The 25,649-nt window shown below is 37.3% G+C and overlaps 2 long non-coding RNA genes across 5 annotated transcripts; one reads left to right on the forward strand and one right to left on the reverse strand.

Annotated features, from left to right (window-relative positions):
• Positions 1-5,629: 5,629 nt before the first annotated feature.
• LOC114288343 (uncharacterized) lies at positions 5,630-25,402 on the reverse strand. 4 transcript variants are annotated; one of them, XR_014362446.1, is made up of 5 exons: positions 25,147-25,402; positions 16,047-16,675; positions 9,161-9,229; positions 8,393-8,969; positions 5,630-7,037 (listed from the first exon to the last, which is right to left on the reverse strand). It is a non-coding gene; the product is annotated as an uncharacterized LOC114288343 (long non-coding RNA). The 4 variants fall into 4 exon arrangements; XR_014362447.1 differs by lacking the exon at positions 25,147-25,402 and adding an exon at positions 24,754-25,117; XR_014362445.1 differs by lacking the exon at positions 25,147-25,402 and adding an exon at positions 24,727-25,117.
• On the forward strand, positions 17,585-18,983 carry LOC145820597 (uncharacterized). The gene is made up of 2 exons (XR_014362448.1): positions 17,585-17,724; positions 17,995-18,983. It is a non-coding gene; the product is annotated as an uncharacterized LOC145820597 (long non-coding RNA).
• Positions 25,403-25,649: the final 247 nt, after the last annotated feature.

Below are 25,649 nucleotides of genomic sequence, written 5' to 3' on the forward strand. Positions count from 1 at the left end.
AAAAATGAATAACTTTAAATGTCAAATTCCATATAAATCAAGTATATTTCAATTTAAAATAATAATTCCATACAAAACAAATAATCATATGAAAATCATATCCTCCGTACACAAAAATATATTTATTACTATGCCAAATGACCATTTGGCATGGTACAAATTACCATGGTAATCTGTACCACGACAAAAAGTAATCTATATGTCACGGCAATAATTGTCTGTTCCATGCCAAAAGTATTATGTACCCCGCCAAAAGTATTATGTACAAGTAATACAAATCCGCACAAAAAGCAAAGGGCAACAAAAAAGCGGGATTATACAAACGTGAAAATTGTCCTCCGTACACAAATGGAATATCCACAAGTCCATGCCAAAAGTCATCTACAAAAAAAAAAAAAAAAAAAAATACACCCATTAGTTCCATATAACATTTGAGGATAATGTAACATTGTCTACGGAGAATCTGAGCTGCATTCATAGAAGAATAACATAACTCGTATATATGTTTATAGAGATCCATACATGTAAGAATTCATTCATTCATGGGCCTTTGGGTTGCAAGCAAGAAAAACTGAAAAATGTTGGTGAAATTTATATAATAACTGAAATTCACTTTCTTTATTTTTATCTCGATAACCAAACAGAGCACCTAGGGTTGCATCTTTTGAGCTTTTCTGTTTCATCATTTTTTAATCAATTTGCCAATCTTTCAAGTTCAATCAATGTGGTAGATGTTTGCATATTGATTGATTGACTCCAATAACATAGCCCCCCAACACATAAGCTTAATTGTAACAATAGTGTTTAGGATCCTCTTGCAAGAACTTCATAATTATTTCATTTCATTCACGGATATATATATATATATATATTTGTATATATTTATAGAGACATACATGGTTGATTCATGTGTAGTCTTTATTAGTTTGCAAGCAAGAAAAACTGAAATTGGTTAGATTTAGAAAAGCTTATAGAACAACTTTATTTCTCTTCCTTTCTAATCTGAAGAACCAAACAGAGCACCTAGGGTTGTCATCATTGTGAATTTTTGTTTCATCATTTTTCTACCCATTTGGATAATACAACCTACCACATGGCACAATATATATACATATATATATATATATATATATGTGTGTGTCACAAAGCTATGGATTTGATTCGCTTTTACAAACCTCTCCCAACTTTTTTTTCGACTAAGTTTAAGGCATTTTTTACTCTAACTCCTAACCTACGTGTACTAATTACATGTCCTCTGCCCCATAGGTCCAATTTTTTTATGAGAAAGCTGCCCGTGACATCCATAGAGTGGTTCGGGAGCTATTTTGCATTATTACCCCCCAAACGGCCTTTTTCGACTAAGTTTAAGGCATTTTCAACTCCCAATGTACGTGTGCTAATTACATGCCATCTTTGCCCACAAGTCCTATCTGTCACGAGGAACCTGCCCGTAACATCCACAGAGTGGTTCGGGGCCTGTTTTGCATTTTCTCCCCCCCAAATGCCTTTCTTCGACTTAGTTTAAGGCGTTTTCGACTCAAACTCTAAATACATTCCGTTTGTCCCCACAGGTCCTATTTGTCATGAGGAAGCTGCCCGTGACACCATAGAGTGGTTCGGGGGCTGTTTTGCATTTTGGCCCCCCGAATACCTTTTTTCGACTAATTTTAAGACGTTTTCGACTGTAACTCCCAATGTACGTGTGCTAATTACATCTCGTCTGTCCGCACAAGGCGTATTTGTCACAAGGAGCCTGGCCGTAACATCCACAGAGTGGTTCAGGGGCTGTTTTCCATTTTCACCCTTTGAATGCCTTTTTTCGACTAAGTTTAAAGCATTTTTTACTCCAACTCCCAACCTACGTGTGCTAATTACATACCATCTATCCCCACATGTCCTATTTGTCATGAGAAAGCTGTCTGTGACATCCATAGAGTGATTTGGGGGTTATTTTGCAATTTTGCCCCTTGAACAACCTTTTTCGACTAAAGTTTAACGTTTTTCGACTCTAACTCCCAATGTACGTGTGCTAATTACATCCTGTCTGTCCCCACAGGGCGTATTTGTCATGAGGAGCCTGGCAGTAACATCCACAGAGTGGTTTGGGGGTTGTTTTGCATTTTCGCCCCCCTTTTCAACTAAGTTTAAGGCATTTTTGACTCCAACTCCTAACCTACGTGTGCTAGTTATATGCCGTCTGTCCCCACATGTCCTATTTGTCATGAAGAAGCTTCCCGTGACATCCATAGAGTGGTTCGGGAGCTGTTTTGCATTTTCGCCCCCCGAATGACCTTTTTCGACTAAGTTTAAGACGTTTTTTACTCTAACTCCCAATGTACGTATGCTAAATACATCCCGTCTATCCCCACATATCCTATTTGTCACGAAGAACCTGCCCGTAACATCCACAGAGTGGTTCAGGGGCTGTTTTGCATTTTCGCCCCCCGAACGCCTTTTTTCGACTAAGTTTAAGGCATTTTTGACAGAGTCATGAAAGTAATTGGGACACCATTTCTAAAACCTGTAGATAAATGCAGGCTACTATTCCCAACATGCAGATGTAAGTCTTACCTCTTCTACACATTCTCTTTTAATTGGCCTATGAAACAATTGCCTGAGGTTTCTTCTGGGTAGACAAGCTAGAATCATTTACAAAGGAAAGTGCACAGGCACTTTTGGTATTGTGCATCCAGAGGTATGTAAAATATTGCTCAAGAAAACTTATTTTAGAAATGAAACTACTTGGATTAGTTGCTGTAAGATTCTTTTGTTTTCTTCTTGGTATAATATCCTTGAGAGGGAACAGGTTGAAAAGCATGCCTTGATCATGATGACCTATATTTTGGAGTGTGTGCAGGTATATTTTGGAGTGTGTGCAGGAAGTTTTGTTTTTCTTGTGAGACTTTAGTCTAGTGTTTTTTGAGCAAAATGGATGGGAAATAGTTCCACCATGAAGAGACGTTTCTCATTGAAGCATATAGTCTTCTTTTTCATTTTTAAATCTTACTATGTGAATGGTGAACCTTACAAATTTGAAACTAAGGTTTCTTCTCCTCTCTAGATTCACTTCCCTCTCTCTTGCCTAAACCCGAGGAAAGGGTATATAAGCAATACCTTTGGACTTGTAATCACCTATAACCACAACTCCACTATTGTTGAAATGGAGATTTGAAGTATGAATGGTAAATAAAGAAACATATCAGAGATTCATGGACTTGATTAGCAAGCATTTCTAATTCATTATTAAAAGAATGATTACTGTGAGAATATGTTTGATGCATTGTGTCTACATGATATAATGAGATGGTTGGTGGCTGACCACTACCCAAGGACATACCTATACTATATTGTAGCGGAAAAAAAAAGCTTTCCTCCATGTTTCATGGCCTTTGAGTATGAGGTCAGGTAACAGTAAGCCAATAGAAATGTGTATTAGTATATAAGGCCTGTGCTGAAGTTTGCATTTAATTGTTCAAGTTGTTGTACCTTTTGAGTTTAAAATGATGGTTACTTAGAAGGGATAAGTTATGGCAAAAATTTCCTTTTGTGTTTTTAGTGTCACAGTCAAAAAGAACAATTAGAAATAAGAAACATAATGAAAGGGGGAAATATTAATTACAACGAAAGAGAAAATGGTCTCCCACAGTTTCAGCTTCTATTTCTTCTTTTCCTTAATTGGTTGGTTTACATGGTGATGAAGCATGTCATTCTAAGTCACTGTCTATTTTTGGTTCCTCAAACAATCTGTGATATATTTATTTTTATGTATAAATAGCAGAGCAATAGCTAACTGGTAGCCTGCCTTGAGATTTGTGATTTGAACTATTTAGGGTTCGTTTGGCAACAAGAGTTTGGGACTTTTTTGGCTATTTTAGCCACAAAAGACAAAATAGGCTATTTTAGCCACAAAAAACAAAACATCACATCCAACCCATAATCATTACACTCTTCTCTCACAAAAAAAGTCAAAAAAGCCAAAAAGCCAAAAAGCCCTTCCCAAACCAAGCTTTTTAGCCCAGGCTAAAATAGCCAAAAAAGTCAAAAAGCCAAAAAGCCAACCCACTTCCCAAACGGAGGCTTAGAGTTGAAGCCAAACATTGAAAAATAAGAGATGTAAATTATTCTACATGAAATTATTTTCAGTGTAAATTATATTACATCAAAACAAATGGAGCCTAAAACAGACAGAAATTTCCTTGAAGCAAAAATACCTCTGTAATACTCTCTTCATTGAGAAAGCTACACTAAGAGCAAAAATAGAGTTTCTAAAGAAAAGGTCTTCAGGCTAAAAACGGAAAAAAACCTTAACTTTTTTTTAACATACAGCTCATTAACCATGGTTATTCTTCTTTTCCAGCCAATTTGTTGCTTCTAGCTCTTTTTCATCAAGGTAAAATACATGCAACTCATGACTAAAATATATTCACATGTCCATAGAGTCATGAGGAAGCTGCCACGTCCTATTTGTCATGAGGAAGTTGCCCGTGACATCCATAGAGTGGTTCAAGGGCTGTTTGGCATTTTCACCTCCCGAACGCCTTTTCTTGACTAAGTTTAAGACATTTTTTACTCCAACTCCCAACCTACGTGTGCTAATTACATGTCGTCTGTCCCCACAGGTCCCGTGTGTCACGAGAAAGCTTCCCGTAACATCCATAGAGTGATTCGGGGCTGTTTTGCATTTTCGCCCCCCAAACGCTTTTTTTGACTATGTTTAAGGCATTTTTTACTCCAACTCCCAACCAACGCGTGATAATTACATCCCGTCTGTCCCCACAGGTCCTATGTGTCACGAGGAAGCTATCTGTGAGATCAATAGAGTGGTTCGGGGGGCTGTTTTGCATTTTTACCCTCCGAACGCCTTTTTTCGACTAAGTTTAAGACATTTTTTACTCCAACTCCCAACCTGCATGTGCTAATTACATCCCGTTTGTCCCCACAGGTCCTATGTGTCAAAAGGAAGCTTCCCGTAACATCCACAGAGTGATTCGGAGGGCTACTTTGCATTTTCGCCCGTCGAACGGCTTTTTTCGACTAAGTTTAAGGCATTTTTTACTCCAATTCCCAACTTACGTGTGCTAATTACATCCCGTTTGTCCCCACAGGTCCTATGTGCCATGAGGAAGCTATCCGTGACATCCATAGAGTGGTTCGGGAGCTATTTTGTATTTTCACCCCCCGAACGCCTTTTTTCGACTAAGTTTAAGGCATTTTTTACTCCAACTCCCAACCTACGTGTACTAATTACATCTTGTCTGTCCCCAAAGGTCCTATGTGTCATGAGGAAGCTACCCCTAACATCCATAGAGTGGTTCGGTAGCTGTTTTACATTTTTGCCTCTTGAATGCCGTTTTTGACTAAGTTGGATTATTTATGCTGGATTATTATTATTTTTTAATTAACTTAAATAAATGTTTGCGAAAACCAAGGTTGCTGTGCTAATCTACTCTATGTGAAACCCAACCATTTAGGTACTCTGTTTAACTGTTTCATAATTGATAAACTGCCAGTGAGTATTCCTAATCAATTCAGGGAAAATGAATATTTCATAAAAAACATGTGCTTATACATTTACACATCAAAACCTATTGACAGTATGGAAACAAAATTTCAAATTAAACAAAACCCATAAGCAACAATGAAAATGATATACACAAACCATTTATTTATAAACAAGACATGTCTCACTTGACAATACCCCAAACTTTGAACTGAGTATGCAAATGAAGAATTTTCAGATCAATTCTTTGATGCTAATGCTTTTTACTATTAAGAACATAAATTTCATGAACACAGCCGAAGCATATTAAAATGAAAGTGAGAACTCAAAACCTTAATGAATATCCTATTGGCTTGAATTCAAAACAATAATGACAATATCATCACGACACATGGGAACATGTTTCCCGTGTTGCACCCAAGTTCTATAAGAACACGCGATTCCTCTTCAAATCAAGTGCAACCATACAACTTGTCGACTAAATTTTGTGCCATTCAAGCAATCGACACATGGACAACGAATGTCATCATGTAGACCTAAATTCTTCATAGCAAATTCAATAAATGACTGAATACCTTGTTGATACTCTTTACTTTTCAACCTATCCTTTATCATCATCCAACTCTTGTCCATCTTTCGAACCCTACAAACCAAGCACAAATACAACATGGGAATGGACAACACATAGAAAAATACTCAATAATGGAAAATCCCCAGTACACAAGATTTGTGGATAGTAGAAGATCCTATTTGTCCTATTCTCTATTTTATAAGCTTTTTCTGAACTGTAGGCCAAATCCTAATAGTGAGCTTAGAATCAACATCATACTAAAATGAATATATGAGCACTAAATAAATCTTCTATCATAGAGCTGCTAATGCAAATTGGTATGTTCAATACTTTTTTCCTCACAACATAATTAAAAGAAAAGGACAGAGTGCTAAAATAAGAGAGAAAGTAAAGCATGAATAGGGAATTTCATTACAACGAATAATAAGCCATGATTATCAAATCGATCTAATTTTTTTAAAAAAATAATATACACAAAATTACACAATATTTTTTACAAAAAAAAATATTCAAATTATAAAACCAGACTCGTAATAGACTGGCCATACAAAGGTCTCAAATTTTCTGAAATTCATATTTGAATTCTAAAGACATAAAAAATAACTTTGTAGAGAATGAATTCAATAGAGAGGTCATTACTACAATGTTGAATTTAGAATAGGCAGAATTACCCAAAAAATTTAGAATAGGCAGGACTTACGAGTAACATAGACCATTTGACATACCATGAACCAAACAGTTTGTATAACAACCTTGTCAAGCTACTACTGCTGCTCATAACAGTATACAGAGCACCTAGCAGCTACAAGAACTCAACAACAACTCTTTAGTGTTTAATGTGCCACTCTTTAGTACCAAAACTGGATTGCAAATGCACTAAATTAATAAGCCTCAATCAAAGATGAAAAAAGAGGAATCAAAGTCAGGTTAACACCTTGCAGGCTTGCATCGTACATTCATATGCAGCTGAATAAAAAGAATGAAACTATGATTACAACAGTGGCGAAATGCCAAGTGCCAGTCCACTTATTTGTGCATAAATTAAAATGCAGAATTATGTTTTTATAATTCATTCGAAAGGGAAAATTAATGCTAAGTGCCAGTCCATTTATTTGTCCATAAAACTAAAATGCAGAAATATGTTTTTATAGTTCATTAGAAAAGGAAACTTACTACTTTTATTTTATTTTTTTGGTACAAGGAAAATTTCTTTATACCAATAGTCCATTAAAGAATTAAGCACGTATTGACAAGAAAAGCCAACTAAAGACATAAGTCTGAGCAAAAACCTATGACAATCCATAACTACTGCTGCTCATCAGCCTGCATATTATTTACTTCGTGTACAATTTAATAGGGAATTTATTGAATCTAAACAACATGAAGTAATATGAGTACAAACCCACACTATTGAACTCCAAAGACAGAAGAACAAACATTAACATACAAAATTCAATTAAGAGTTATTGGAATTATCAAATTTGATTTGCACACAGAACCAGAGTCTGGAAAGACAAAGCTCGAAGTCGGAGGAGTCCAGCCCCACCGATTGATCGCACCTGCCCGCCCAATCATACATTCTAGAATAATGTATGATTGGGTTTTGTGTTTCTCAAACTCTACAAAGCCTGATGGTTTTTGCTCTAGCAAGAAAAGCACAAAACAAAGAAAGCCCAAATCATAAATCTATTTTACCATAAATCATTTCTTAAAAAATAAACTAGTTGAAAACGGGCTCTGCGCGTGGGGGTCGCGACGTTGTTAACGTAGATAATTGAAATATATCCGTAAGATTATGTATAGAGAAAAATTAATATAGTACATTTTTATTAAGAGAAATGAAATAAATGACAGTAATTATATGCGATATATGTATGTGTGTCCTTGCTTGTCGCTTTGAATAGCCAAGCAACTACTGATTTATTTGAAAACAATACTCCATTAATTTTACTTTCTAATTGCCTTGGCAATGTTGTAATTCCCTATTGTAGACAGAAACTATATACACACAAACATCCCTTTCTTTATGGTAAGTCAAAAATATTTCAGAATATACTTTAAGGATATGGAGCAAAACTTCACATGCATGAAATATTTTATTCTTTTTTTTTTTTTAGAGGAAAAAACATGATCTACAAAAGAACATTAAACCAAAATTCTGGAAAAAGGATTCTCATGGACAACGCCAAAGAAAAAAGAGACAGAATGATCGAAGGGATATGGATCAAAACTTCACATTCATCATGCATGGCTGCACTGCATCTCTAATTAATGCACAGAGCAAACTGGATTGCCACTCAAATCAAGAAGTATTCATATACCTTTATAGGTCCAGAACTGAAGTCCCAGCCTAAGTCGGTATCATAATGTGCGTCAAATGCACCCCAGTTTCGTTCATCAACACTTCTGTCCCCAGAGAACACAGATTCAACACTCCCGTGTTCAGTGCACCAATAAAATCATGTAGAAATTCAGATTTTCGAATAAAACAATAGGTGTAGATAGATGCCATGCAATGGTTTAAAGGTTCGGACACCAATAAAAAATTTCAAATCCAACGCAGAAGGAAAATATAAAAAAGATGCAAATTGAAACATGCACCTCTGAGTCTCTCTAGCATGGGGTGAACCATCTGCACTGAAGTTCTACGCTGTCTTCGCTATGAGCATCATCGGCAATCCTTTCCCCTCCACTTGGTGGCGTTTCTGAGTTACGATCAGCATTTGTTGATGAAACATGTACACCCTCTTTTGTGGAAGATGCTTTACTGACAACTGAAGAGGAGCTACAACATTTTCCACATCAATAGTGAGCTCTTTGACTGTGAAACTTGGCAGTGGCAAGAGTTCATCAAAATTACAATACAACTACAACTTGCACATCTTGGCTTCACATTCCCTATACCAGAAAATTTTTAATCCACAAAACATTTAGGCCAATCAAAAAAGGGAGGCATTAGATGCATTATAAATGACAAGAAGAGTAACAAGTAGTGCAGACACTCAAAGATCCATCATCAAACACTTCTTGACAAAAAGATACTCAAGCTAAATGTCCACTTAATCCAATATGAAAACTGTTTGACACACCTTCATCCTCAAACTTGTCCCAATTTTCATCCCAATCAGCTGCCCCTTCTTGGATTCCATGTTGCCAACCTGAAGAAAATCAACAAAAAGGAAAAAAAAGGAAATTACAGAATCAAAACACAATGAAAATAAAGTAGAGCAGGGAAAACTGATTTTCAGCTAATTCCTTGCTAGGAAACTTGTCTGTAGTATATATGTCAATGTATGGGCAACAACTTCTGTTAAAATCCACCTACTCTCCACCTACTTCACCCACTTAAACCTACTCCACTAAACCTAACCCACTACACCACTACCACCTCACCTACTCCACTAAACCTAACCCATTACACCACTACCACCTCCACTTCACCTACTCCTTACCTACTACACACTCACCCTCGTCTATATATAGGAATCATGAATCATTGTAATAGAAATCAACAATTACAAATATCAATCAATAATACAATTCTCTTTTTCTCTTTATACATTAAATTTCTACATGGTATCAGAGCAAGGTTAAGCACTTAGTATTTTTCGCTTCACCGGCGGGCGGCAACCTCGCCTTGGCCGTCCGCCGGACCTCAACCTAATCTGCTAAAATTTTTCTACACATACCTTGAAATTTCCTTTCTGAGTGCACTACTGTTCAGTCGCCGGAGACCACCACCGCTTGCACGTCGATGTCCCTTTGCCAAAGCTCCGTCGCGACACCGGCCTTCCTTGCGTCTGGTTTCAATCCCCTGCTATTCCAAGCCACAAAATAGGGCACGACTTTTGAGGGCTCGATATCTATATCCATGTATATCTTTTGGGCAGTCTATATACACACTCATACAGTGTCTTCTACACCGGTAACATGGTACAAGGGCCCAACCCTTCTTGATGCCCTCGACATGATTACAGAGCCCAAGAGCCCATCAGACAAGCCTCTTCGTCTCCCACTTCAGGATGTCTACAAGATTGGCGGTATTGGTAATTTGGCCCACTTTTTTGATCAACACCAGCATATAGTTTCAAAGAGATAACTATATTATATAATTTTTTCTATTTTAAAATATTTTTCCACCGTCCAAACCTTTTTTTTTTATCTTATATATATAAAAAATTGGATGAAACTCACGTGGGTGCTACTTTTTCTTTTTCTTCTTTCTACAGCCCAACTTTTCCTTGAACCTCAATTTTTTATTATTAAAAAAAAAAAATTCATTCCATCTAATTTTTCTGCTCAGTCTTGTACCTTCAAGCCATTCGGATTTGCACAATACACTCATTTTATTTCTATCGGGATTTCGCCCTGATCACAATTTTACACCAAAAAAAAAAAAAAAAAAAAAAAAAAAAAAAAAAAAACCAAACAACCACATCCACAGGCGGGATTTTTCTTCTCTACTCTGCCGCCGGTCTCTTCTTCTTGCCTCCGTCCTGGGCGGCCCTTGCCGGTGCTGCCTCCGTGTTTCCTACGCCGCCGAGCACGTTCACTCCCCCAAGCTCCTCCACTACAGCATATGGTGGACCTCCAAATCGGAACATCACGGTGGCCTTCCGCTTCAGCTCCTTGTTTTCTGTCTTTAGCACACTTATCTCTGCTCGCGCATCCTTATACATGCGTTGGAGCAGAGCCAGCTGGGAGTTTAACTGTTGCACCTCATTTGTCCTGCTCTGCAGCCGGTGCGACAAGTTTGTGACCGCAGTCATGGTTTCCACACATGACTTCAGAGTATACTGATTGGCCTCAATATCAGTTTGTACCGCCATTTTTTGCTCCACCGACCGCATCGGAAAGTTCAACGGAGCAAAACCAGAGGTGTTTGGTTGAGGTTCACGGGCCACCGCACCAGTTATTTCTCTTGTGGACTCGTTCAGTTCTGGAAAGAGCGTAAGCAGACCACGGGAAGAGGAGGCTATGTTCTGGGTAGCTGAACGGGAAGAAGAAGCCATGTTTTTGGGTTGCTGAGTGTTTCAGAGAAGGGTTGGTTACAAAATGTTACAGAGAACGAAGAGGTTTCAACTGGTTTGTTATGCTTCCAAGCCTCAGACTTCGCTTTGGTTTATAAAGACAGAGACGACGAGGCCGACACGCGCTCTGTCAATCACGTGCATCGCCGCGTGTCAGGCGCCCCTTTTGATGGCTCGACGCTTTCTGTCGGGCACGTCTTTTGATGAAGTGGGCGCGCCTTTTGATGGCACGCCTTTTTATGGATTGGGCACGCCTTTTGATGGCACGCCTTTTGAAAGATTGGGCACACCTTTTGAGGGTACGACTTTTTAAGGGTCCGACAAGACTCTATAAACTGTCCCGACATTGATTCCGGTTAGCTCCTTTATGGGTCCGACAAGACTCTGTAAACTGTCCCGACATTAATTCCGGTTAGCTCCTTCATGGGTCCGACAAGACTCTGTAAACTGTCCCGACATTGATTCCGGTTAGCTCCTTTATGGGTCCGACAAGACTCTGTAAACTGTCCCGACATTGATTCCGGTTAGTTTCTACAAGGGTCCAGCAAGACTCTGTAAACTGTCACAACAACTGTCAGAACATTGTCTGCTACAACGGTCCGACATGACCCCATAAACAGTCTTCTACATTGGTCTGACACCGCCATCCAGTGTCCTCTACACCGTTATGACACCACCATACAGTGTCCTCTACATGGTTTTGACACCCCCATACAGTGTCCTCTACAACGTTATGACACCACCATCCAGTGTCTTCACCAATGGTCTGACACGACCATACAGTGTCTCTTATCCTCTTTTATTTTTATGTATTTTCTTGTTTTGTTACTCTCTCCAAACTCAAGTTGGTTAGTTCCTATCCCCCTTGAGTTTGCGGGGGGCTGTTAAAATCCACCTACTCTCCACCTACTTCACCCACTTAAACCTACTCCACTAAACCTAACCCACTACACCACTACCACCTCACCTACTCCACTAAACCTAACCCATTACACCACTACCACCTCCACTTCACCTACTCCTTACCTACTACACACTCACCCTCGTCTATATATAGGAATCATGAATCATTGTAATAGAAATCAACAATTACAAATATCAATCAATAATACAATTCTCTTTTTCTCTTTATACATTAAATTTCTACAACTTCACATTCAACCGAGGGTGTTGAGAGGGGTGGACTAAACATCAAGTTTATCCAACAGATTCATTTGATTACAAACTCAATCTGCCAAATAAATTTTAAAAGTATGGGCTCAATCCACGAAGAGCAAATATTGGGATAGAAAAATTAGTTAAAAAAAATTTCTTATACCGTGAGCTTATCACCTGGCTAATGGTTTCTCTCACATATTTGAATCAAATCTCATTAGATACCAATGATGAATTTTGACCATGATACTTAGAGATGTTCAAAAAGTTTAAGCAGGCAAAGATGGAATACAAAACACGGTATATTAGTTAAGATAGGGCACAAGACGGTCGAACTCCTAAAAAAGAAAAGTGTAAGGCATATTTTCATAATTCAAATGCATACAAGTATCTTTGATTTTTTGTAGAATCACGTAGAACCACTAAAATAAGTTCTTCATAATTTATGTTTGCATCTAATCTCAAACATTGAACAGAACTCAATGTAACAAAAATACCCGTTGGTCAGAGTTCAACATGCAACCCATTCTGAGTTTGAAATAGAAATAGTATGCTGCTCTTCTCGATCCAATTGGATATTTTAAAATTTTCAAAGTCTCTCAATGGTTCGAAGAATGCAATATGAAGTGAATGGCAACATTTTGCACCCAAAATAATAATAAATAAAGAAAAAGAAATGAATGACAAGAATCTACACAAACATTTGGAACAATTCCCTACAAACCATTGATATCAATGTAGAGAAGAAGAAGAAACGAATAAGAAGAGTTTACTCAAATATTAGGAACAACTCCTTATGAACCATGTGAAATTGTCAATGCTGGAACTAAAAAATACATGAAGGCCTTATCTCTTTTGAATACGTTGCTAATCATCAAAGTCATGAGCAAGTTAGTAATACAAATTTACTAAAGAGTAACATTGTCTCAAAGACCAACACAGAATTCACTAATGAAGTGCGCACCATGTATTTGGGTGTCATAGAATGGGCACACATAACACACACACAAAGTTCAAATATAGCACAAAGATGAGGTTTGGCATGCATTTATATGTTTTAAATTTAAGTGGCAAAGTTTCAGTTGATTATGTGGTCTTCAACTGGAGTGAATATTTTATATTTTCCTTGGCAATGGCAACAGTTCGTGGCCTCATTGTACCCACTTTTTTTTCTAACTAAACGGTAATCTATTCAAATCCCAACTTACTTGGGATTAAAAAACATTGCACAATCAACTGCTTTTTTAAGCATTATATTTCAAGAAAGGAAATGACTTCTATTGATAAAGATGCACCATTAAATTAAGCTATTGTGGTCTCTAATCAGTACAACCCGTGACATTAACCATCACTGTACAATGAAAGCAACATGGTAGTTTTATATGCTAACCATTTTATTCCTGCTATGTATACGGGTATATTTTCAACACTTCAATAAAAGCATTTTCAGAATTTGCATCATTATTCAATTTGAATCCACTTAATCTTGTACCTTTTTATTGGAATTGGCTCTATATAAATGGAATCACAAAATCTAGAAGTTACAAACAAAAGAGAAAAGAGAGAGAATGGAGGGGATTCATAGTGAGGGGATTAATAGTGAGGGGATTGTTAGTGAGGGGATTAATAGTGAGGAATTGTTAAATTATTTTTATATAAAATAATAAAAAAATATAAAAATATAAAAAATTAAACATTATATTTAAAAAAAATTCCCAATATAAAAAAAATAAAAAAAAATTCTAATCCCCTCACTATTTTTCTAATACCATCTCTATCTCCTCCTTACCAATCCCCCTTCCAAGGGGACTACTAATACCAAGGGATTAATAGTCCCCTCCCCATCTCTCAAAACAAGCACCCCATTAGTAATACCAAAGGATTAGTAATCCCAATCCCCTCCCTATAATCCCAAACAAACGGGGCCTGAGGAAAAAAAAACAGAAGCACCAAAAAGCTATCACTATTGGCTGATTTGCAATCAATGAACTGTAAGCACAGACGTAATTTAGGAAGTTGGGATATGTATAGAATTGGTTGTAAAAGACAGAGAATTAGAGAGTTATTAAATTCTCAAAATCGACGAGAAAATGAGATATATAGACTAATGTAGAGTCATTTGGCACAAAATTCCAAGGCCTAGATAACCAAATAGCATGCCATAAAAAAGATGCAAAAACTTTGAGAAAGATGCAATCTCCATGTAAGAAGAACAACAAAAATAAATTTAAAAAACTGAATGCCATCAAAAACTTTTGACTGATAGTGGTACAATAAGGTGGCAATGTGTGTGGGGCTTTGTGTGTGCATGTGCACGTCTCAAAATCAGAAATGGAAGGCTTCTCCATGCTTAATGACCCTTTTAGTAGGCTGGTATTAGTTTTAGAGAGAAAAACAATAAACCCACCACCACATGTACACTTAAACCATTAGACAACATAATTGAAAGCTTGCTGGAATTTGGATATTTATAACCCTCTATATTTGGTTGCCAATAGTAATTGTATGTATATAGCTATTGTTGCTGCAATTGTGAATGCTAAAATGTTTGGTGATTCCATTTGATTTAGTTTTCATATTAAGTTCACTGGTGGTAATTGAATTTGTCTACTCAATAACTCTATCTCCTTCAGCTCCTTATTCTTTTTGTTGTTATTTGTGCAGATTTGGTGATAGGATGAGCATATCTTCAATAGCATTATACAAATCTATTCACAACTAAGGCATCTTAAGGCTTGCTCTTAAGGACATGTGATGAAGAAGCAAAAAGAGATTACGAATTTCAAGATCTTGACAATCTGTAATTGACAATGTTATTTCAGTAAATCATATGTAAACATCAATTGGCATCTCATAATCACAAAGATAAGCAACAGTGCATATTAACAAAATCAGTTGTCTCTCACAGGTCTATACCAATAAAAACTCAAAGTTTACTCTTTTTTTTGTATGCTTTTTCTCTTCGGGGCTTTCTATCAATTATTATTATTATTATTATTATTATTATTATTATTATTATTATTATTATTATTATTATTATTTTGATAAATCTTTCTATCAAGTATTATAGCAATCTGTTAATTTTGTTTTCTTGTGGGTAAACTATATTTAAGCACTTTTGAATTATCATTTATTATGACTTCCATATTTCCTTGTTCTTTCTAATTCAATACAATCTGGGTTTGGTAGGTTTCTTTGTATATAGACATATATATACATAATCTCATAATTTTCAATTTTCAATTCTACAACAAGCGCTTTAGTTTTTTTCAGTCTGTTTTTGGTTCTAGATTGTTCTTTGGTGTTTCTTTTTGGGAAGTTGTTAGTGAATTTAATGTTCTTTGGTGGTTTTTGCTAACTTCCAAGAAACAAAGAAAACAACTTTCCTATCTGTCAGAATCCAATTTCGGTTTCAAAATTCAAAACCCATATTGAAAAAAGCTATCTTTTGCTTTAAATAACCTTTAATCTTGAAACCCTTTCGAGTTCTAGCTATCTGAAGTTGTGAATTTATCAGAATGTTATGGTACTTTGACCATCAAATAATAGAATTTAAATTATTGAGACCCATTAATTTGCTGGTTTATAAATTGGGTTTGGCTTAATCAGACAACTAGTCAGGCATTTTGTCAAGCATATAGTGTGCATAATTTGTCTATTGCACTAACAAATAGTAATAAATACAAACAAACACCAATAAATACAAATTAGGTATCCATATCCCAATATAAGACAAACAGGCAGCCAGAAGATTGCACACCAAAAACATACAAAGCTGGATACAAAATACCTATATCTTCATCTCTGCAGCACGGTGACGATGGTGACGAAGCGGGGAACTAGTGTAGGCATTGTACCTCCGGTGATTTCCTCTCTTAACAGGCCACAGTGAGAGCAGTGGCTGATGATTTCGTTCAAATAGAACTCATTGAATAGGAAATTTCTAGGATCGACCTTCAATCTTCAAACGGTGCGAACAAGATAGCCACCTGGTTCAACTGATATTCTCTCCGCACAAGAAGGGTGAAATGGACAATAAGATAGCATTAAACAGATTAAGGACTTCCATGGAGGTAATTAAGCAAAGAAGGATTTGACCAGAAAAGAATATATATTTATTCAATCAAATTGTCACTTGCTATCAGTTACAAGAACTTAAACAAGAACAAAGAAATGAAAAATACAGCAATCAACAGAAAGAAGAGAAGTGGGGGTTGGAAAATCTAGTTAGTTTAATCTACTCCCAAAATGGATAATTTAAAACAACTCCTAGATAACTCTTGCACAAAGCGCATACACCACCATTACCGTTTCAAGAAGACCACAAGCAACAGGACCTTCAAGAAGGAGCTCTTCAGGAGTCAAATGACAGGATTGGTGGAAGATGTGGGTCTTCAAAGTCATCACCGAAACAGGAACCTTCAAGAAGGGAGAGTTATATATAGGTTATAGACTAGTTGGACCCACACGCTGTGACAACCCTACTCTGTATTATGCTAATTAATCTTAATTATGCTTATAATTATGAGCTTTATATGATTTTGAATGCCATTTATGTGATGAAATGTGTTTTTGAAATCCTATCTGTTCACCGTAGGAAAATCTGTTTGAATTTTCTCTTATAAAAATTAAATTGAAGGCCGTAGAGGCGATAGAAGCCGAAATTGACTGTATTTTTGCGATTAGCATGATTTTTAGAGCCTACGGTGAAAGTTAATTAAAAGTTGATTATGAATGAATTAATTAGATTAAAGTGATCAAATTAAGCACAATTGATTAGTGCTAATTAAGGTTGATTTGAAAGGTGTATATATAGAAACTTTTAGTGCTTAAGCTCATTACATGAGCTCAAAATCTGAAAATAAACACTCTAGAGAGAGAGTGAGCCGATTCTAGAGAGAGGAGAGGCTTAACATTGAAGATTTAGCAAGGGAATTGGAGATTTAAGTGGATTAGCAAAAGATCTAACTATATTTGAGGGAAATTGGAACCTCTAGGTGAGTAATCAACCCTTAATCCATGAGTTTAAGCCTTCAATTATGTGAACTCAAAGAGAATTGACAATCAAGAACAAGATTTGAATGATATATGATAATATTGAAGACAACATAACCATGCATGTAAAGAATTGCCATGTATATGCATAATCATGAAAAATTGAGCATCAAATCACTCATGCATGCATAGTTTTGTTGAGCTTCATGATTATAAGCATCATTTGTACCATTTGAAATGGAGTGAGAGTCAATGAGTTACATGCATGCATAATCCATGGAGGTATGTAGCTTGGTTGCATGTGTTTTGAAGTTGTCAAGGAGAAAATGAAATAATTTGAGAATTTGATCATGGTTTTGGGACAATTGGCTTCAAACTATCTAAGTTTTCATGCTACGTAATGTTTTTCCATGATTTGGTACCAAATTGCAAGTTTTGGGCCTTTGGGAGTGTGTTTTGAACTTCAAACAGAGGCCAAGTTTGGGAAGACTAAAAAAGTGCACTTTTTGTCTTTTTGGACTAAAAAATTGAGGTTGAAAATATGGATGTTTGGGTTAACTTTTTGACTTTTTATTGAAAAATGTGTAATAAAAAATTGTAAAAATTGATTTGTAGGGAAAAATTTGAATTGGGAGTTGTGCAGCCGTAATTGTTGACTTTTGGTGAATAGTATTAACTTTTTAGCTTTTTGAGTAACTTTTTGACTTTTTGGCTTTTTTGGATCTTCCCAAACTTGCCCAGAGTTCTGAAAATTTCAGAATTCGTCATGTCCGCTCGAGCATGAAAAGTATCACTCAAGCGTAAAAAATTGAGCTCCTAGAAGTTTGCAAAATTTTATAGACCGCTCGAGCGACAAAAGTAGCGCTCGAGCGAGCACCCTTTTTACTCAGTATTCCGCTAGAGCGACCATCGAGCGGAAAATTCATGCAACTAGAAGTTTTACAGAGTTTTACAGACCACTCGAGCGGCCAAAGATGCGCTCAAGCGGAGAGCCCTGTTTCAGAAATTTTGAAAAGTTGTTTTATGATTCGTTTTCCGTTCTCTTTCATCTCTAAGCACTCTTAGGCATGTATTGAACATCCTAAATGAATTAAAGGACACGAAAGAAGCCTAAGAATGTCAAGCAAATTAAAGAACGGATTGAATTATATTATGACCCAGTGTGTTATAAATTATGTAGGGTCAAGTGCAAGGGGGAATCATGCACCAGAACATTGTGAGTAATATCGTAGTAAATATATTTTTGTGTATGTATCATTTTCTAAATGTTACCTGTGTGGTAAGTTTCTAAAGTTCCAATTTGAAACTGTGAATGAGAATTCTATCCGCTTGATTCGTGATGAAATATATGGAGCAATAAATATATGATTAAGAAAGGGCCTATGGCCGTTCGGTTCACTTAAAAAGGGCATAAAATGGGCCTAAGGCCGTTATGTATGATTGTTAAATGGGCCCAAGGCTGTTATGTACAATTGTTAAATGGGTCAAAAGCCGCACAGGAATGTTTGGACCTAAGGTCGTTTTGAATGCGAGAATGAATGAGAACAAGATCATGAATCATGAATGCGCACAAGTGCGAATAAGGAATGGAATGGACCTAAGGTCGTTTAGAATACAAGGATGAATGAGAACATGACCATGGGTCATGAGTACGCATAAATGCGAATACGAAATGGATTAGTTGGACCTAAGGTCGTTTTGCCTATGAAATGGACCAAGAGTCGTTTGCAAATACAGATTGGACCTGAGGTCGTTTGGTACATGAGTATTTGTATGTTATGTTGGACCCAAGGTCGTTTCAAGTTGATATTGATCAATAAGTCTAGTTTATCACTGACTGTTAAATGAATCTCATTCATGAACTCCTTTACTTTGGTATTATTCACTAGGCATTAGCTCATTCCTTATTTATATGTATGTAAGTGTTAGAATTTACCATTCACACTCACCTACTACACTCCACCTACCACCAATTCACCCTCACCTACTCCTCACCTACTACCCAAACCCTCTCCTATATAATGCCACTCTGATTTGTAATACAAAACAACAGATTTGTTTTCTTTTCTGCAGGCCGCCACCCACCGACCTACTCTGCCGCCGGTCTCTTCTTCTTGCCTCCGTCCTGGACGGCCCTTGCCGGTGTTGCCTCCGGATTTCCCACGCCACCGAGCACATTTACTCCCTGCTCCTCCACTGCCGCATATGGCGGTCCTCCAAATCGGAACATCACGGTGGCCTTCCGCTTCAGCTCCTTGTTTTCTGTCCTTAGCACGCTTATCTCTGCTCGCGCATCCTTATACATGCGTTGGAGCAGAGCCAGCTGGGAGTTTAAATGCTGCACCTCATTTGTCCTACTCTGCAGCCGGTTCGACAAATTTGTGACCGCCGTCATGGTTTCCACGCATGACTTCAGCGTATACTGATTAGCCTCAATATCAGTTTGCATCGCCATTTTTTGCTCCACCGACCGCATCGGAAAGTTCAATGGAGAAAAACCAGAGGTGTTTGGTTGCGGTTCACTGGCCACCGCACCAGTTATTTCTCTTGTGGGCTCGTTCAGTTCTGGAAAGAGCGTGAGCAGGTTCTGGGTAACTGGACGGGAAGAAGAGGCCATGTTTTTGAGTTGCTAAGTGTTTCAGAGAAGGGTTGGTTTCCGGGTGTTTCAAGATTTGCAAAGACAAGCTCTCCGAGCGTTCAGAGGTTTCAGACTCGTATGCACAGCCTTCGCCTCAACCTTGTTTTAAATAGCCAGGGCCAGCCACGCGCATCGTGCGCCTCTTGCCGCCCGACAAACTGGCACGCCTTTTCATGGCACATCTTTTGATAAAGTGGGCACGCCTTTTGATGGCACGCCTTTTGAAAAAAAAATTTGGGCACACCTTTTGAGGGTGCCACTTTTACAGCGGTCCGACATGACCCTATAAACTGTCCCGACATTGATTCCGGTTAGCTCCTTTATGGGTCCGACAAGACTCTGTAAACTGTCCCGACATTGATTCCGGTTAGCTCCTTTATGGGTCCGACAAGACTCTGTAAACTGTCCCGACATTAATTTCGGTTAGCTCCTTTATGGGTCCGACAAGACTCTGTAAACTGTCCCGACATTGATTCCGGTTAGTTTCTACAAGGGTACGACATGACCCCATAAACTGTCTTCTACACCGTTATGACACCCCCTTCAGTGTCCTCTACACCGTTATGGCACCACCATTAGTGTCTCCTATCTTTTTTTTTTCTTTTTATGTATTTTCTTGTTTATTTTTATGTATTTTCTTGTTTTGTTCCTCTCTTCAAACTCAAGTTGGTTAGTTTCTATCCTCCTTGAGTTTGCGGGGGGCTGTTAGAATTTACCATTCACACTCACCTACTACACTCCACCTACCACCAATTCACCCTCACCTACTCCTCACCTACTACCCAAACCCTCTCCTATATAATGCCACTCTGATTTGTAATACAAAACAACATCAACAAAGCAATCAATAATACATATATTTATGTTAGAATTTACCATTCACACTCACCTACTACACTCCACCTACCACCAATTCACCCTCACCTACTCCTCACCTACTACCCAAACCCTCTCCTATATAATGCCACTCTGATTTGTAATACAAAACAACATCAACAAAGCAATCAATAATACATATATTTCAACATGTTAGAATTTACCATTCACACTCACCTACTACACTCCACCTACCACCAATTCACCCTCACCTACTCCTCACCTACTACCCAAACCCTCTCCTATATAATGCCACTCTGATTTCTGTACGGGTAAATGAACTCTGGAGTCAACACCACATATTTGCACTTCATGATTCCAGCTGGTCCACCCCTGAAGCCGTACACCGTGCTTCCTTTGCAACGATCCTGAGGGAAACTCGGACGATTCGCCTGGCACCAACATTGCCGATGGCTGCCCAAATAGGCCAGGAAAGAGCTTCGCGATCTCATCTGGATTGCCGGCGGCGGAGCTAGGGGGGCCATGGACGACCTTGAAGGAACTTTTGAGAACAGAAGGTAGAGGAAGAGAGTGATCGAGACGGCTGTTCTGGCAATGCGAGGAAGGAGTGGGTGCCGACGAAGCCGGCGGCGCCTGTGACGAGGATGGAGAAGCCGGTCTGTTTGAGATTTGATTATGTAACAGGTTAGGGTCCGGCGGGCGGTGAAGGCAAGGTTGCCGCCCGCCGGAAGGTGAAGCTCACCAAGAGCTAACCTATTGCTCTGATACCATGTTGAAATATATGTATTATTGATTGCTTTGTTGATGTTGTTTTGTATTACAAATCAGAGTGGCATTATATAGGAGAGGGTTTGGGTAGTAGGTGAGGAGTAGGTGAGGGTGAATTGGTGGTAGGTGGAGTGTAGTAGGTGAGTGTGAATGGTAAATTCTAACAGTAAGTGAGCAGCGGGATGTCCAGCCCCAACCCCAGTGAGCAATGAGAAACCGAGCTTTGAGGGATTCACCAAGGTCTCTTCACGCAAGAGGCTTCAGTTTTGTTTTGTTTTTCCTTTGTACTTTTGTGGTCACGTATGACCACACCTGTATAAGACCTTGCTTTTGTTAATACTGACTTTGAATAATCCTAGATGTAAGTATTACATACTTAAAATGAATGTTCATATGGTATGAGTTATTATATGAATATGAGAATGTTTTGATTTAGACATGTATGCACAACTCATTAGACAATCTTTGAAAAAAATAGCTTCCGCAATTTGGTCGCCTATTATTACATATGAATTGATTTTTGACTGAGGTCGTAGGTAATATCATGATTATTGGCCGGTTATAACCTTAATCCATAGGGGCGGGTTTAGGCCATGACACACGTGCTTACGCACGTGGGGGTCGCATTATTGTTGATAGAAATAATACAGCTAGGCAAGGATACAATGTTTTTTTGAGAAAATCTCCAACACAAAATACACAAATATTTCTTATTTTATATTTCATCAATCATAACCACACCTTACATTTCATGAAACTGTCGACCAAAAGATAAATGGGCCCATTGTTGTCTTGAAATAAAACTTTGTGGGTTAGCCGATTGAAAGGATTGCTTTATGTCGTCACTCTTTTTCTTCTCACTTTTTCTTGGCTACTTTTTTATTTTTATTTTTCTGTTGTTGATGGGTGTGGGGAATTTTGGCTTATGTAATTCTAAACTGATTTTGGTGGATTTAAATGTGGTCCTACAATAAAGAAGAATATATGCTAAAGTGGACAAACCTAAACAAGGATTGGATTAGTATTTCTTTATTTATTTATCATTTTAAGTTTGTATCTATGCTCATGGGATGAGATATGGCAAGACAATTGAAGTTTTGGTTCAAAAGCGTTGGAGATTTCAATAGAAGCTTTTGAATGTTTAAAGGATTTGTTTAGAATTGTTCGTGGATTTGGAAAACCTCTGCTAGAGCAGGTTGGCAAGGAGAATTAGATTGACGATCACTTATTCAATATGAAATTCAAATTTCATTATGGAAAAGATGTTTTGAAGAACCGTCACAAAACAATAAGAAATCTCTACAAGGCTATAAAAAATCTTATTGACCAGAAAGGGTGCTAGAATGAAACTCAACCAAATCGTGACAACTGATGATAAAGTTTGGGATGATTATATCAAGGTGAAGTTTTTAAGATTTCTTATTCCCATTATTTAATGGACAGTCCATGTAGGCTACCGACACTACATTTTGGTGCATCATCATTCAAATTATCTCTTTCTTCTTTACCGGTGAATTGGGGGAAAGAGTGCACTAATAAGATCCTCTAACGAACAACAAGAGTTTGGTTCGCACAATTGACATTTTGGCTACGACAAATCACAACAAACATAACAGGATCTTTAACCGGAAAAGATTAAAGTGTAAGATTTGATGTACGCAATTGCTGTTTGATTTAATGCCTCCCCTAAATTTTCTAATGTGTTAAAACTCTTGAGGTTCATTCTTCAAAATTTTTTGTTTTGATTGTGAGTAGGTAGTTGTTTGGCGTTTTTGCAATGATTTTTAAAAAAATATATTTTTCTAATTCGATCGCGATAGAGTTTTTATCTTTTTCTGATTTCTTTTTTCTTTGTTTTCATGCCTTAGTTTGATATGATCCCAGCTATTTGGGTCCTTTTTGATTTGTTTTGGCTCTAATTTTGTCCAGTTGTTTGCTGGAAAAAGGTAAGAAAAGACAAATAAATTGATAAATTTTGTAGTTTTGTCCATGAAAAAATCCACTAAGAAGAGCTTAATTCTACTGTATGACTTGGGTTCTATAGTTTCTTTATTTTCTAGAAACCAAAATGTTGTAAAATGTAAGATTCATAACGCCCAGTTTCTTCTTCTGTCTTTGCCTTTTCTCAGCAACCAGACATAGGATGGAAAATTTCAATAAGGAATCTTTTGATGTGTATAGTTACAGTCACTTAACATGAACTAATTCCTTTAACTCAAATACTAATTGGTTCTTCTCTTAACCTTGGTGGGTTCAAATTCATTTCTTGCATCAATGCCATATTGGAAACAAAGGTGTTCTAGCAATTAATCAATGGCCTCAATATTATTTTCGCTGATTATAGTGATACGTCCAAGTTAGCATATTCATTCAAGTGATCAATGATGAAGACAAATGGACACAGTAGACATTTATAGGACATCTATAAGAATTCAAATATCATATTAGCACCAGCAATACATGAAGAAGAATTAAAACTTAAGTTAAAAAGAAATGTAATGAAGAAACAACAATATTCCTAACTTGTGATGCATTCTTGAGTTAGTCCTACGAATTCTTGCCACTGCTATGATCATATACTTCGAACTATAAGTCCTAATCCCTAAACATTACAATCACCAATTAATTTATGGGTCACAAAAGCATATTTCTAATATACAAAATGAAATATAAAAAATATATGAAATATTAAAATGCCAGAACCCTGCACCAAATTAGAGCTGTGTATATTTTTTTTGTTCTTGAAAATGAAAGGATGAAAAGTTCACTGCACCATAACATAAAACATGTGAGAAAAAATGGAAGGTTGTATACCTCACAATGAGGACAAAAGCTAAAGTACAAACAATATCATGCTACATAAATTTTCAAAGAATTTCTGTCATCGGCAACATACTATGAACTTTTGGTTGTGTAAAATCTAGTAACCGCCCAAAAAGAGACACCTGGGGCCATCGATGGTCGTTTTGGGTTTAAGGTTTAATTTTTCAATGCTTTGTTTTTGAATTTATTGTAGTGTCTTTAAATCTACAAATCCACCAATTTTGTTTTTCTATGCCCAACGTAGATGGCTAATTTCCAAAGTTGTAAGCATGCAGGTTCTCTTATGAACATATTCACAAACACATCGTAGGCATATTCAATGGCTACAAACCTATAATCAATATATAAATCACAACTCAAACACTACAAAGAAAACACGTTTCAAGAAGGGAGACCATGAAACCCAGACCTCAGGTGAACATAATTGAGAAGAAACCTGGGTTTGTTTCTCTTCTCAGTGAAAGCTTCCAATTATTTGTCGACAAGTGGTGCACTGAACAAAGAAGGTGCCATGACAAACTTCCAATAAATTCTATCTGATTTCTATAGGTATGATTTAATAATAACCCATCTTATCAAATGAGAATGATAGAATCATAGAAAACTCAGTTTTGTTCCTTGGATTGATTTATAAGAAAAGTAGATTTCTTTACCAAAGAATGTATGCAGAAACAAAGAATGAAAAGGGTATGAAAACAAAAAAGAGATGAAGCACTTTCTCTCTGTACGTTTCATTTTGGCATATGATCGAGCACATGGTGGGCACACAATTGCTTGAAATAGACAAATTAGGAATAATCACATAATAGACAAGACGAAGAAGACACACCTCAGTTTCGGCAGGTTGTTCCAGTTGATAGAACATACACCAATCCAGTATGTATGGCCATAAATATATTGAGAGATTATAGATTTATGAATGCACTTATGAATCAATGCTTCTGAATGATTCTTGTTCATTGATTTTGATTTTTGACATCAAATTTTTCTCTGTATACCCTATAGCTACGTGTGAGAAATGGCGAAATAGAGGAAGGGAGAGAGAGAGAGAGAGACCGACAGCTAGAGAGAGAGAGAGACCGAGATCGAGCTCGAGCTCGAGCTCGAGAGAGAGAGAGAGAGAGAAAGCGACAGCGAGAGAGGGAGGGGGGATGATAGAATCATGGAAACCTCAGTTATGCCTACGGGTGCAACTCGATCGGGCTCATTCCGAGCAACTCGAGTTCAGTCTGAGTTTTTTTAAGACTTGGGTAACTATATCTTATAATTTGGATGGGCTTGAGCAGAGTTTTGATTAGGCAGAACCAATGGCCAACCCGAGCAATCCGAACC

Source organism: Camellia sinensis, chromosome 2 (assembly GCF_055761805.1).
Source record: "Camellia sinensis isolate YWXY chromosome 2, ASM5576180v1, whole genome shotgun sequence".
Classification (NCBI taxonomy): Eukaryota; Viridiplantae; Streptophyta; class Magnoliopsida; order Ericales; family Theaceae; genus Camellia; species Camellia sinensis.